Raw genomic sequence first — 14,025 nt, forward strand, 5'->3', positions numbered from 1 at the left:
AACTGTTAGCTTTTCACACATACACAAACCTAACCTATCTGCAAGCAAAGTTTGTCCAGAGTCCAGCAAGTTTATGAATCTATTTCTAAGGTGGAAAATTTATTTGCTGGAAGGCTCAGTTATGTAAATCAGGGTTTTTTAAGGCAGGTCACTGTGGACATCTGGGCTACCTCAAAGCAGTGTGAGGCAAGCTGATTTGAAATGTGGTTTTAATGTATGACAGTATGTTTTGCAGGGAGAAAGGCCCAGTTTGGATTTTCTGACCTAGCTGGTGCTCCTTGACAGAAAAGTCCTTTAAATCCCTTGATTAATTAGACAGAACTCTGCAGTGTTTCAGGAGATTAGGACACAAAAATTAAACTTCTGGAACTTTCAGGTTGAAACACTTGCAGGAAAGAAACAATGTCATAAAATGGCCTTAGAGATTGCACCAGCCTCCTTCTGCATCACAGCCTGAAGGCAAGTGTCTGCCTAGAGCAAATTTTCACAGCTCAGTGAAGAAAATTAAAGAAAATCCTTGAAAATTAATGTTTTTAATGTGAGTGCTAGCGCAGCTCATACTATGAGATAGTTTAGTACTAGGGAAATACGAAAGACTCAAAATCAATAAGAAAAACCTAATAAAAATGCATGCTGAAGCTCAAAAGAAAATGAAAGGTTAGAGCAATGTAATTTTACAGAACTGCGGAAAGTTATCTTTTATTTCCCTCCTTTCAACATTTTTAATTTCCAAACAAAACACATCATGGTACTAGTGTAATGAGCTTGAGGACAACTAAGAGGTAAAATCCTGGAAGTGGTGGGAACTGAAAATATTATATCCTTTTTATCAAGGATACTGCACAATAAACCAACTACAACTCCAGTTTTGACCAGTTTAGCAGTTAAAACTTGCCTAATGACTGTTACTCACTATAATAGTAAAAGCTAACTCCAGCTCAGACAGCCCTTGCCCACAAAAAGATCACTACACACAGAGCTTGTGTTATTACCTCTTGAGACACATCCACCTTTAAAGGCGGAAAGGATGAGCCAATAAAAAACATAGCCAAGTGATGACTTCAGTGAGGCTGCTAATAGCCTGAGATCATAAACACATCTCCTACTGTGTGACTCTGTGGATTTTCCACCTAGCTCCCTATTTGGGTGGAAGGAGTAAATAAGTATCTCAGCTCTGTGTGTGGATAGGATTCCTGCACAGTGGGGGAAAAATGCAATTTTGAGATTAAAGCCTTCAGAGGCAGACTAGCCCATAGAAGGCAAAGCCATGACTAGTGGTCTGAAATTTAACTTTTCAAATCATACTGTCTCCTAATACTCCTCTCCTCCTTTGCTTCAGTGTTTTTTTCTTTGTTTTGTTTTGGTTTTGTTTTACTTCCTTTTCTTTTTTAAAAGGTGTTAAATGTGTTAATATTCATATTTTATTAAATAGATACATTTTGATTTCTTCTGTGGATACTGCCCTTCCTGCTTAATAACAGCAAGGAGTGTTATGGTGACAAGCCTTTGTTTTTCACTTCAGAATTTTTTCTCCTCCCTAAGGGGTACAATCATTCTATGCTCTGGTTATGGATCTTCTCTCACTGAATTATCTTCAGTGAAGTGCCTCAATAAGTGACCTTATTTTCAGGTGCTGAGCCCCTGGCAGCTCCCTTTAAAGTAAATGGAAGTTGCCAGAGGCTCAGCATTTCAGAATCAGGCACTTAAATTTCTTGCCAATCTCTGGATTTAAAAACTTGGCTTGAGGTTCACTTTTCTTTTTTAACTTTGCTCTATAATCCAACATCAAGGGAAAAGTGATGAAAGCTTACCTAACTATGAGAAAGAAGAGATCCAGCTTTTCTGTCTGCTGGAGTTCATTATTAAAGAGACAGTGTGCATTAAAAAAACCACCTTTTAATTCAGGCATTTTTTTCTAATATGTTACAGTTACAAATAAAAATGAAGGTTATGCAGCTCAGAATTTTTTTTCTTCTTCTTCTAAAGCTTGTTAAGTTTATGTTTGTGACAAAACTGCTTGTAAATCTGACATTTCCTCGGTCTTGGTCAGGTTCACCTGAAATATTTCTAATGGGACACATCTTTTAGTTCGAACCAGCCTGCCAATCCTGTCAGATCATAAGTGGGTACTGACCTGCTTTCTTAACAGGCTAAAATAAAAAGAGAAAGCCATACTGTCATGGTTTGACACTGGCACAAGGCCAGTGCCCCCATGAAAATGTGATCCCTACCTGGAATGCTGTGAAGTGGAATCTAGAATAGAGCAAAGCAGGCTCAAGCTTGATAACAGGAAAAAAAACTTTATTAAACTACCACTACAAAAGAAAAGAGAAAATTAAAGAAGGGAAAAGAAAACACACAAAGATCCAAATGAAAACCTTGCAAAACATTCCTCCCCCCCCACCACCCAACTCCAACAAACCACAGTGAGACACAATCTGGACCCCAATCAGGTTTCCACCCTCCAAGCAATCGATACTCAGTCCATCGAGGGAACAGAGTCTCTCCTGTGCCACAGACCCCCCAAGAAACACAGCTCCACATCCTGTGTTTCCATGTCACACATGGCACCGCCCGGAGAAAAAGTTTGCCATGGTGACCCTTCTCCTTTCCACGCACAGTGCTCTCACCACCAATGCATGGATGGACAGACTGCTTTTAGGATTTTTCCTTTCAAGGATGCCCTGGCAAGAGGGGAGAAAACAACAGTTCAGTTTTTTCATTGTTTGGGACCACAGTCCCCCACATTTTCCCCTGGGGCCGAGGGCTCAAGAACAGAGATCTTCTTCTCTTCTCATTCCTTTCCAGGGCAAGGGGGCGCCACCACAAACCCCCTAACCTTTTCTCTGTTCACTCCACTTTTGTCTTTTTCCCAGCTGAAGCAGGTCTCTTGACTCACTGGCATCCTCCCAAAACACAGTCCCTCTTGAAGGAGAAGATTGGTTCAGGTTGTGGCTAACACGGAAAAGTCCAGCCAAAAGCCACTCCTTGTCCCCCTCCCATCCAGAATTCCTCCTTCCAACATCCCATCCCAGGGTCCAAGGTGTCCCTCTTCCTCTCTTTCAAACCGAGGAGGGGAAAGGAAAATTCACAAAGCTTTCATTTCTCAAGAAAGGGTTAAAAGTCCGAACTCCTAGGATGGCTTGATGCCCGGACATCCAGCAACTCCCACGCACTGGGCACCTTGCAGCAGCTCCCCCCGCTCCTCCTTCCTTGCGGCTTTCTCTCTCCCTCTCGGGAGAGGAACTCTGGGGGGGGAAATGGAGACATCCCAGATTTCTTCCACCCTTCCATCTGCAGGGGCCAGCCCGGTTCCAGTCCTTCCACCACCCTTGGGGCTTTCGGCCTACCTTTCTCAGGCCATGGGCATCCCCTCCCCCACCCAGCTCGTGGCTGGGCGGGGGAAGGTCTGCACTGCACGCTGACCGGAACCAAAGAGAGCGAGTTCCCCTGGGAATTCTGCTTTCAACCCCTCTGTGTTCTCAGAGGCGTGTCTACTTTCAATTGGTCAATATCTAAATTGACCTCTTCCTTCCGGGGAAAAATTATCTTTCCGTGTCAAACCACAACACATACATACAGTGGTAATACTGTATCTTGTTCCAGACCACTGATATGAATGAAGCAAGGTTATCTCAAAAGATATGTACTTGCTTTAGGGCAGCTAATACTGCTTGAAAACAGGCAAATCATGAATTACACTCTGTACGCACAGGTTACTGTGATGACATTAATGTTTTCTTAAAGCTATTATTCTTCCATATTTTGTACCTTTGTTTTGCTGCTGAGTTGTTTGTGACAGGTTTTCAGCTTTGATCCACAGTAGAATACTGCACTTGGACCTGTATAGAGGTATACACACTTTTTGGGCCAGAGTTTTGGGAAACTAAATCAGTTACTGCTGGTGTTTTCCTCTTTGAAAGGAGACATATATGTAGTACTAAAGACGCCACAAATTTTATTTCATCATGAGAATATTTCTTTAAATGTTTTCCTTTGCATTAGAAACTAGGTAATTTCCATTTCTTCCATTAAAGAAAAATATGAGCTGATGAAGAAGCTACCAAATATGCAATTCATCATACCAGAAGAAAAACATGATGGTCTTTCTTTATTGGAAATTTTATACAGTGATGAATAGTAAATAACCAGGCAAATAGGAAGTAAAACCACTTTACAACTAATGTTAAGGTTATCAGAACTTGAATGGTATATGAAAAAATATGAGAGAACAGGAATAAAAAGAAAAAAAATAAATGTCAGCAAAAGGTATTATCTACCTCTTCAGCATCTCTGGAGTACTTTGACTAATGCACAAATATATTATGTATTTCTGATTGTGGTTAACACTTATAAGCTGTGAGTACCTCAAATATTTCTCTTGTCTCATGGGAAATTCCTGCCTGTAGAACTTCTACTTAACGTAAGTGCATCATAAGCAGGGCATGAAAAGTACCACTGCCTCCCAAGTAACACTATCTCTCCCCTCTACCAATGAATTTTTTTATTCAGAGATTATTTTATACACATCATTTTAAGAATGGACCCCTGTAAATCTGCAGAACTAACAACATAAATCCCAAGCATTCAATGACAAAAGTCACGCTCCAGTGAGTCATGTCAAAATGTTTTAATACTGCTCTTTTAAGAACTTTTTTACTCTTGTTATTAATTCCTCAGTATTAAATCATTAAAGTATTTAGCTTATTTTTGAATCATTTAGACTCAAAACTTCTTTAATGAAAGTCTTGATTTTGAAATAGAATTTTAGCAGAAAGGAAGAAAATGTTGAAAAGAGAAAAGAACCCCAAATATAAAAGAAGACAATTACATAAGAGCTAGAGAAAAGCTACATGGCTCAAGTAACACATCTTAACTAATAAAAACGTGTTACTGTTTATGTTAGAACAAGGCAGGCCAGGTTTCTTTCTGTTCAAGGCTATACATATATATTTAGGTATCCATACGTAGGCGTGTAAACTCCCATTGTAAACAATGGAGGTTAAGCTCCCATTGTAAACAAAAGAGAAAGCAGAGCTTAGAAACTAGATTGTCAACTAACCTTTCTCATTTCGCAGAATCAGTGAATAGTTGAGGCTGGAAAGGTACTCTATAAAAAAACTTGTCCAAGTTTATATGCAGATGGCCTTTGAAATCTTCAAGGATGGGTCCCAGCACCTCCTGGGCAATCTGCTCTATCACCCTCATACACACCCATACCTACTTTATGCCTATGGGAAACTTCCTGTGTTTCACATTTTGGCCATGGCTTCTTATTCTGTCACTAGACAACACTGAAAGCAACCTGGCTTCATGATAAACATCTATGCATTGGTGAAGCCCTCCTGAGCCTGCTCTTCCTCAGGCAAAACACTCACAGCTTACTTAGACTTCCCTCTTATGAGAAATGCTCCAGTCCCTTCATCTTTGTAGTCCTCTGCTGCACATCATGTAGACACAGACGTTTGTCCCTTGTACTTAGGAGGTCCGAACTGGACACAGTTCTCTGGTAGTGGCCTCACCAGAGCTGAGGAGAGGGGCAGGATCATCTTCCTTGGGCTGGCTGGCAACACTCCTCCTAATGCAGTCCAGGATACCATTGGTCTTTTTTGCCACAGGGGTTCATGTTCAACTTGATGTCCCCCAGGATGCCTTGACCCTTCTCCACAGAGCTGCTTTCCATCTGGGTGGCCTCCAGCATACACTAGTGCTTGAGGTGTTCCTCCCCATGTGCAGGATGTTGCATCTATCCTTGTTGAACCTCATGAAGTTCCTATCAGACCATTTCTCCAGCCTGCTGAAGCCTGACTGGATGGCAGCATGATTATCTGATATGAGAGCTATTTCATTCATTTTTGTGTCATTAGGAAAGTATTTGAGGATACGCTCTGGCCTATTGTCCAGATCATTAATGAAGATACTAAACAGGATTAGAACCAATACTGACCACTGGAGTACACCACCAATTACTGGGTGCCAATTAGATTTTGTGTAGCTGATCATAGCCATCTGAGCCTGGTCATTCAGACAGTGCTTAGCCTGATAATTCACCCTACACATTGACATCTCTCTGAGGATCTTATGGAAACTGCATCAAAGGCCTTACTGACTCCTAGTAGGCAATATCTGCCTGTCTACCACAGTGCCCTTGTCTACCGCAGCAGTCATTTCATCGTAGAAGCTTAACAAATTGGTCAGGCACACCCCAAGATGGTCAAATATGACAGAGTGAGACTTTCTCCAGACATCACTAACAATGTTACCTAGAACTCACTGAAAGAGTAAATATTTGGTTCATTAGTAGAACTACATACAGATCCTTAGCAAGCAGGCAGCCAAGGCTTGTCTTCGACTGTGTGGAAATGAGATCCCTCTTTGCCAGACCTTTTTCCCCTTTTTGTAGAGATATTAAACTCAGGCCTATCCTTGCCCTTCCCAAGGCCAAGTAATGATTGCAAGCAGCATGGGAATAACCCAGTTACATTCATGGGAATCATCTATTGCATCTTGTGTTCTCATGCAAACAGTATCCTTCCCACTGACTTCCCTATCTCTAAACTTTGAGGTGCATTTATGTTTCAAAGCTGAATTCTGAATTGTTGGGGAAGGAAGCAGGTAGGATGAGATGGGCTGGCTGTCCCAGCACTGGGGCATGGTGCAGCCAATGTGAAGGTGGCAAAACATGTGGACTTTTCTATTTCCCAACTACGAGCAGTGCTTCTAGTGCTCTCCAAACACTTAATGATGGAGGATAGGTACTTCAGCTTTTTCTAGTCTGAGTAATGGTGTAACTGTTTTCTTCCACCTGAAAAATTAGAAAGTAAAATAAAAACATTCTGTGAAGTGAATTCAGCTCATGGGTTGTCAACCCCCACAGAGTATGCATAAAGGTAGTCCAACTTCACAAAAAAATTTGAATTTTACTGCCTGAATTAATGTAAGCCACTTTTCACTACAATTGGTTCACCATTGTCACATTCTAGAAGAAATCAAATACTGCTACTTAAACACAAGTAGTGAATTACATCTATTATATTTATATCCATTTGCACTGTAATATAAGTTCAGGAACAGCTAGACTCAATAAATCTACTTTAAAAATTGCAATGTAAAAAATATCATAAGGTGTACTGTAAAAATCAGATCTACCTTTTGTACTCTGAAACCTTGGTAAAGTGAGTTACTTGAATGGGAAGATAAATAAAAATATTCTAGATATTGGTGTGAATTTTGGTGTATGCTATCTTCTTGGCTGCATAGAAACAATGACAGCAGAGACGGGATAGTTTAGGATTAGAAATTTTGTGCAAAGTAGCAGGACAATTAATTCAACTTTAAAACATTCCTGAGCTACTTGGCTAATGAAAAAGAGGTAACACAGATTTGTGCTGGCCTCAGCATTTAAATTAATATCCACTCTAACTCAGGAATTAGTTATCTCATATTAATGAAGTCTTACATTTTTGATCTGCACAATGTAAATACAGCAACTAAAGATACAGAATTGGAAATATTCATTTGGCTTTTAGTTTGCCAACCAATTGATTACAGTTTGAAAGCAGATTACTGATATGTCAAGTAATGTGTTAATTAGTCAAATTTCTTTCTTCACAGAGTCTATGAAGTTTTATGATGCAAAGAGAGCTTAAAGATCATCTGTTCCTGCCACATGATTTGCTATGTATAGGGACAACTTCCACTAGATCAGGTTGGCTTGAAAATTTGCAGGGATAATGCATCATTGGAAACACAAAACAGGGCCACTAACTGAAGATAAAAGGGCTTGACTTTTACTACAAAAACCTACATAAGCTTTCACAATTTCCTTCTACAACAATTTTCAAAGAAATAATATCACTTCTAAAACTCGCGATGATCCTTCCAGTAGAAATGCTATCTTAACCATTCTATCTTGCAGCTGAAATATAATTATTCATTGCACACATTTATTTCCTGATCTTTTTTTACTGCACAGTCCTATATCTCAGTAGTTTTTCTCTGAACATAAGCACATTTTAATAACAAAAAAAAAAAAAATCATCCTAAGATTCTGAATTTGAAACGTGTTGCTGACATGTAGCAATCTACTTCTATTCATCTTTCTATGTGAAAATCCAGTTGGTTTCACTGGGAATTGTAACTGATAGATATATAAAATCATCAGAACTCTGACCCCTCATTTATTCACATAAAAATATGATATCATAGAGATACACATCTGATAAAAGAATTAAGATAGCTGAAGATCTTCCCAATTCAGTTTTGAGACATTGACTAATTTAAGCTAAACATCATTTAATATGGCAGCAAAGGGAGTCCATATGCTTGCAGTTAAGGTGTTAGTTTTACAGACTTAGAAAGAACGGAATCTGCCCAAGTATAAATCTTGAGGGAGTTTCAAAGCTTCCATTTCAGTTGGACAATTTATTAAATCTCTGTATTCTAGTCAGCTATGCCATTGTATTTTAATGTCCAAATCTCTTGACACTGTAAAACTCCAAAACCAGAACACCTAAAATTCCCATTAAGTAAAAATCTTTTCAGAAAAGAGCCCTATTAAAATGTTTATGGTGGACGTGAATAGGTTGGATGAAGCTATAGGCTATGTCTTAATTTAAATGTGTTTTTTCTCTTATCCTGTGTTGTGCTGACCTAATTTTTTCATGGAAGAAAAAGACAAAACACAAAATCAATTAGATGACAACTCTTTGATGTCTCTTCCCAATGGAGAAGGAAAAGCTCTCAGGCAAGCATTTTAGGAATAGTCTTGATCTAATGCCAGGGGAAATCATCCACTATAAAAATACACTGAAGGGGGAAAGTTTTGCAGGATAGAAAGAATCAGAAAAAACTGACAGAAGTTGAATCTAAATAACAGTGAGAATATTTACAGTAGTTGAAATCTCAGTAGTATCTTTGAACAAATCTAGTAACATTTATACTAGATTATTTCAGTTTTGTTATTTGCCTGGATTCTGGGTAATTGGATTCTATCCCTCTCTTCTCTACTTACAACAGCAGTTCCTGTGGCTATTGTAGCAGCAAAAGAAGTGCATTAAACCCAACTAACACAAATTTAATACTGCTAAATCACAGTCCAGTTTTTTCTTCCAGTCAGTCTTAGATATGTAACCACGGATCCTGCACAATAAACAAACATTTTCTTTGAAGAAAAGAAGTGCTTGCTATACCACTTATCTAGCCTTTCCATAGGGTTTCTACAAAAAAAAAAAAAACAACAAAAAAAAAAAACCCACCACACACAAAAAACAAACAAACAAAAGAAAAACCCAACAAAACAAAAAACAACAAAATCCCCCAAAAAACCAAAACCACAAGGAGAACAACAAAAGAAAACCACTTATCTCTTCATTCTAGTGGGATCAAGACCTTTTTCCTGAAAAGAATATCCTAATGATAAAACACACAATGAGAATTAGAGAATCAAAAACTTGGGTAACTGGTCTTCTCTTGCAAAAGGAAAAGAAAAAGCCAAATTTGAGCATGACAGTATTCAGATCTGCGCTTTATCTGTATGGGATAGACCCCTCATAAAATCCAGTCTTGCTGTCTGCATCATTCTGTGTATTACACTGACCAAGCTTTAAAACAAGGGTATGAAATACCTGGGACAGCACCTTAAATTAAAACCCATTTTCCAACTTGCAGAAAGGCATACATAATTTTTCTACAAAAATATATATCTTCATCTTCTATAGAACAGTCAGTTGATGGACTCAAGAGTGCTTGAAAATGAGAAGTATCATTTGCAAATAACCAAGTCCAAAATTTGGAAACTTTGATGATAAACAACCAGATGGAGTCATCTCCAAAATTAAACAATTTTTTTGCTAAATTGTGGTGACTGTGACTCATACTAACAAAACAGTTCTATAATATTCTATATATTGCTTCAGTTTCGTTAATTTGACATTAGATTAATGGCTCTATGTTCTTGTTTAGCTTAGACTTTCATATTGCAGGCACAAGGTGGTCTTCAAAAACTGTTTTCAGCCTGTGTTGCTGTTTTATTCATATGTCAACAGCACCTGGTAAGGTTGTACTGTAAATTGCTAGTTCAACTTCTTCTCTAAAACTAGGCAAAGTTCTAGCAAGAGAATGTAAGCAGGTGTTAAAACAGTGAATTTGACTACTCTGATCAGCCGAATGTACCTTGGAGCTATTCCTGGCTCAAATCCACCCTGTTCCAATTACTACTACTAGTTATAGTGGCCATGAATTGATCTATTCTCTTTTATGGGGATCCTTCATCCTCCCTCCTCTGGACTCCACACATTCTCAAGACCACCACTTCCATAACTTAGGAACACACTATACCATGAAAAAAAACCCAACTGATAACAGCAGTAAAACTTTCAGGTTTGTTTTCTAAACTTGTCTGAGACTACAGAGACATGGGTAAATTTATCTTAACATCTAATAAAGCACTTTAAAACTAATTTTTGAATGTTATTCTTTCATTTCATTTGGCTTAGAAAATTAAAGAGCTCAGACTGCTTTACTGAGCCAAAAGTGTTCTGCACACTTTTATCTCATCACATTTTAAACAGTTTCCTAATGTCAGGATTATTAGGAAGAGCCTACTTTTATGTAATGTACTAGCAAAGATAGTACAATTGTTTCAAACAATTGAGGATCTCAGTTAAACATTGCTATTTACTTCAGCAGACTACATCCATCTGCATCTATGGTTGTACACTGAGAAAAGCAAAAAAGAAAATATTTAGTTTTCAAGAAACTCTGATAATCCCTGCCTTGTGTGGCAGGTGTCACACCTGGGTGCCACAGGTGTGGCAAGGCAAAATCAAAAAGGCTGTACAAAATTCCTCCTATATCTGAAAGGCATGTGGCTATAATTTTCTTCATGGCTCCCAACGACATCATATTTCAGGTCTCTTTTCTATTTCTATAAAAACTCAAAAAATCCGTGCATGAGAACTTATGGTGCTTAATGATTAAATATTTGGCTTGAACTCCTTTAAACATAACAGTTTTAACCGTTTTATCTAGCTGCATCTTGAGTAAAACCACAGATATAAGAAAAACAAACTACAAAGAATATTCTAGAGCAAAATTGGCCTCTGAGAGATATTGCATATGAAAGATAATGAAATGGTTGCTCTGGGGCACTTCAGACTACAGAGAGACTGCAAGAGAATTCAATCCAAGCAAAAATATACCAACAGAGATATCAAATTTAGCATATTTTTTGTTCTTAACAAAGATTGAAACTCCTTTCAAATTATCTTACAGCCATATACTTATTATTATATTCTACTTTCCAGAACATGAGATTATTCAAAACTTTTCAGGAAAGCAGTACCCTATTTCCAACTTTTGTCTGGTGGCACTCATGAAAATAGAAATTTCAGGTTTAAAGTGAGTTGTGAACTAGTAATTTAAATTACCATGTTCAGTTAAAATGGAAATATTAATGCAGGAGTTGCTTGTCACACTTCCATCTTTTCAACATGGTTAATGACAACACTTTCACCTTTGCTCAGAAACAATATTACAGTATTCAAAGTAAAGTTACATGAAAAATATTATATTAAAAGCTAATTCACTAATAAATATTATACAACACTTTTATATCTAGATTTATCAGAAAGATGTTTTACTTCTCTCTCACTCTGGAAGCAGCTTTGGGAAGGGATCACAATCTGAGGGGCATAGTTCATGCTATCTGTCTCAAGGTGAAACATCTCAAACTCAAAGCTTCTCCTTCTTCCTATTGTCCCTTCAGGCTCAGCAAACCTGGAGGATTCAAAGCACTGTCACTGATCCTCTCTACTTATTTGTATGGAGAGAAATTAAGGCTGACCACTGATCCACATTCACCCGCAATCCATGCTCAGTGGTAATTCCCATTTTCCTCATATTCCTCAGGTATTTTAATTTTAAAGGCATTCATTTTAGGAAAAATAGTTCTTAATCATATTTAAAAAGGAAAATATGTCTCTGACAACTTTGTGATAGGAAGAGAAAATCCCCTTTTGTAGAGATCACACAAACATGTTCTAAAATAGAATTTCTTTAAAATCTGCAGTCAGGCTCTATCAAGAGAAGGAATCTTTACTCAAGGCATTAAGAAAGCTATTTCACTACATTTTTATCCCACTCATTTGCATGTAGACATAAAAATAAACAAATATTACTTTTTGTGATCTCAGTTTCTCCTGTTTTTCTGTTTTTCTTTTTAAGTTATTCTTGTGGTTAATTCCATCTCTTTCTAACCAAGGTGACTATGGCTGTGTAAATGCTACAGGCTGGCCATGTTTCCTGGAGCTGCTCTCTCTGAAGTTGTGGCACTGGACTCCCACTTAATCAGCCATCCTGGGCACGATCCTGCCCCCATCCACAATCAGAAATCCTGTCCTGGTCTTGCCTGCCCCCATTCCTGGGGATGGGGGATTTTCTCCAGCAGCACAGCAGTCTGCAACACCCAGGCAGATTTTTGGAAAAATCTCACTTGGAACAGTGTGTTGAGGCTGTGTAAACCACCAATCCTCCTGAAACAACATTAAGAGTCAAGTAGGATGGTGCCCTGAATGAGGGTTTTATAGAGGAGGGATGGCATTTGTTTCCAGCCCAGCTTATTAACTGAGGTCCTCCAGCTGAGCTAAGGTGGGGAAGACCATTCTGGCTGGCCCCATGGAAAAGACTCTGTGTCCAGACCAACTGACTGGCCATGTGTAGATCCCCAAGCAGCAGAAACAGAAGTTACACATGGGCTCCTATAGCCATATATCCTCAGTCCTGAGGCATGCCAAGCTCTCCCAAAAGAATGCATGAATCTCAGAGGGTGAAGGTGAACATCTGTTCTCTGCCAAGATCCCAAGAATACCAAGACCTCCTGAATGAACACATGTAGCTCAGAGGTTGAACCTTTGTTCTCTCCTTGCATATAACCAACTCCAGACCCATCTGTGCTGGGTATGGGGCAAATTCAGGTGGCTCCAGAGCCCACTGGCCAAAGCTGAGCCTGGAAGCCATGCTGGTGGTACCTCTGGAAAATATACTTGTATATGACCAAAACCACCTCACAGGCAGAGGGGGAGGGAACAAAAGTGAGAGAAACAGCAGTGAAACCACTGAGGTCAGGGAGGAAGGAGGGAAGGAGGTTGCTGCAGGCATTGGAGCAGGCTTTCCCCATGGAGAGCCTGCAGAAGAGGTTTTTGCTCCTGAAATCCTACATTGTGTGGGAAAGAGACCCGCTGGAGCAGGGTAAAGAATGAGGAAGAAGAAAGACCAGAGGCAAACCATTCTGGAGACTGACTGCAAGCACACAGTCACCAGCTCTGGAAGAAAGAAGAGAAAGCTGAAAATGAAAATTGGCAGAGAAAAGAAGTGGAGGAAGATGAGTGAGGGAACAGCTGGTTGGGAATTGGGCAATAGCCAAGACTAAACAGCCACATCAGGCAATAAGTTTCTTCTCTGACAGTATTAGGTTTGGGAGAAGATAAGGGAGATATAGCATGTACACTGCATTAATGCATGTATTACACTTAATTTCTGCTGTGAAATATTTAGATATACCATTACCTGAAGGCATTTAAGGTTAAATAAATACACAATAAACCAGTGGGGATTATACTAAATTTAGTAAGAATAAATGTCCTTTATTTTGAGCTTATTCATTTATTCTCTTTCCCTCCCTCTGTGAAAAAGCTGAACATTTTATCAGCTCCTCCCAAACTTTATTATATTAACCAGATTTTTGAGGCTGTGATAAGTTTACTGCAATTCTTGGAGACTCAACTAAGCTATTTCAGTTTTTAAACTGAAAACCTATAAAGGACTTTCCTTTCCACAAAGTAACTCATAAATATAAAGGCTGGAGACTTCCATTAGTGATTGTGACCCTTCTCACCTTAAAATGTGGTTTTACTTCAGAAAATCTAAAGTACTGACTGTGAGGTGTTCCTGAGTAGAGAATCATTCATTTCATAGGTTCAGTGGCTGGACAAGAGGTAGAAGTTAACATCGTTATGGTTTGTTTTT

General features: G+C 38.8%; 1 protein-coding gene across 11 annotated transcripts in view; it reads right to left on the reverse strand.

Moving 5' to 3' along the window:
* Positions 1 to 14,025, reverse strand: part of LINGO2 (leucine rich repeat and Ig domain containing 2) — a 487,462-nt gene that overhangs the window by 263,604 nt on the left and 209,833 nt on the right. The gene's annotated exons all lie outside the window — the stretch shown is intronic.

Source organism: Lonchura striata, chromosome Z (genome assembly GCF_050655825.1).
Source record: "Lonchura striata isolate lonStrDom1 chromosome Z, ASM5065582v1, whole genome shotgun sequence".
Classification (NCBI taxonomy): Eukaryota; Metazoa; Chordata; class Aves; order Passeriformes; family Estrildidae; genus Lonchura; species Lonchura striata.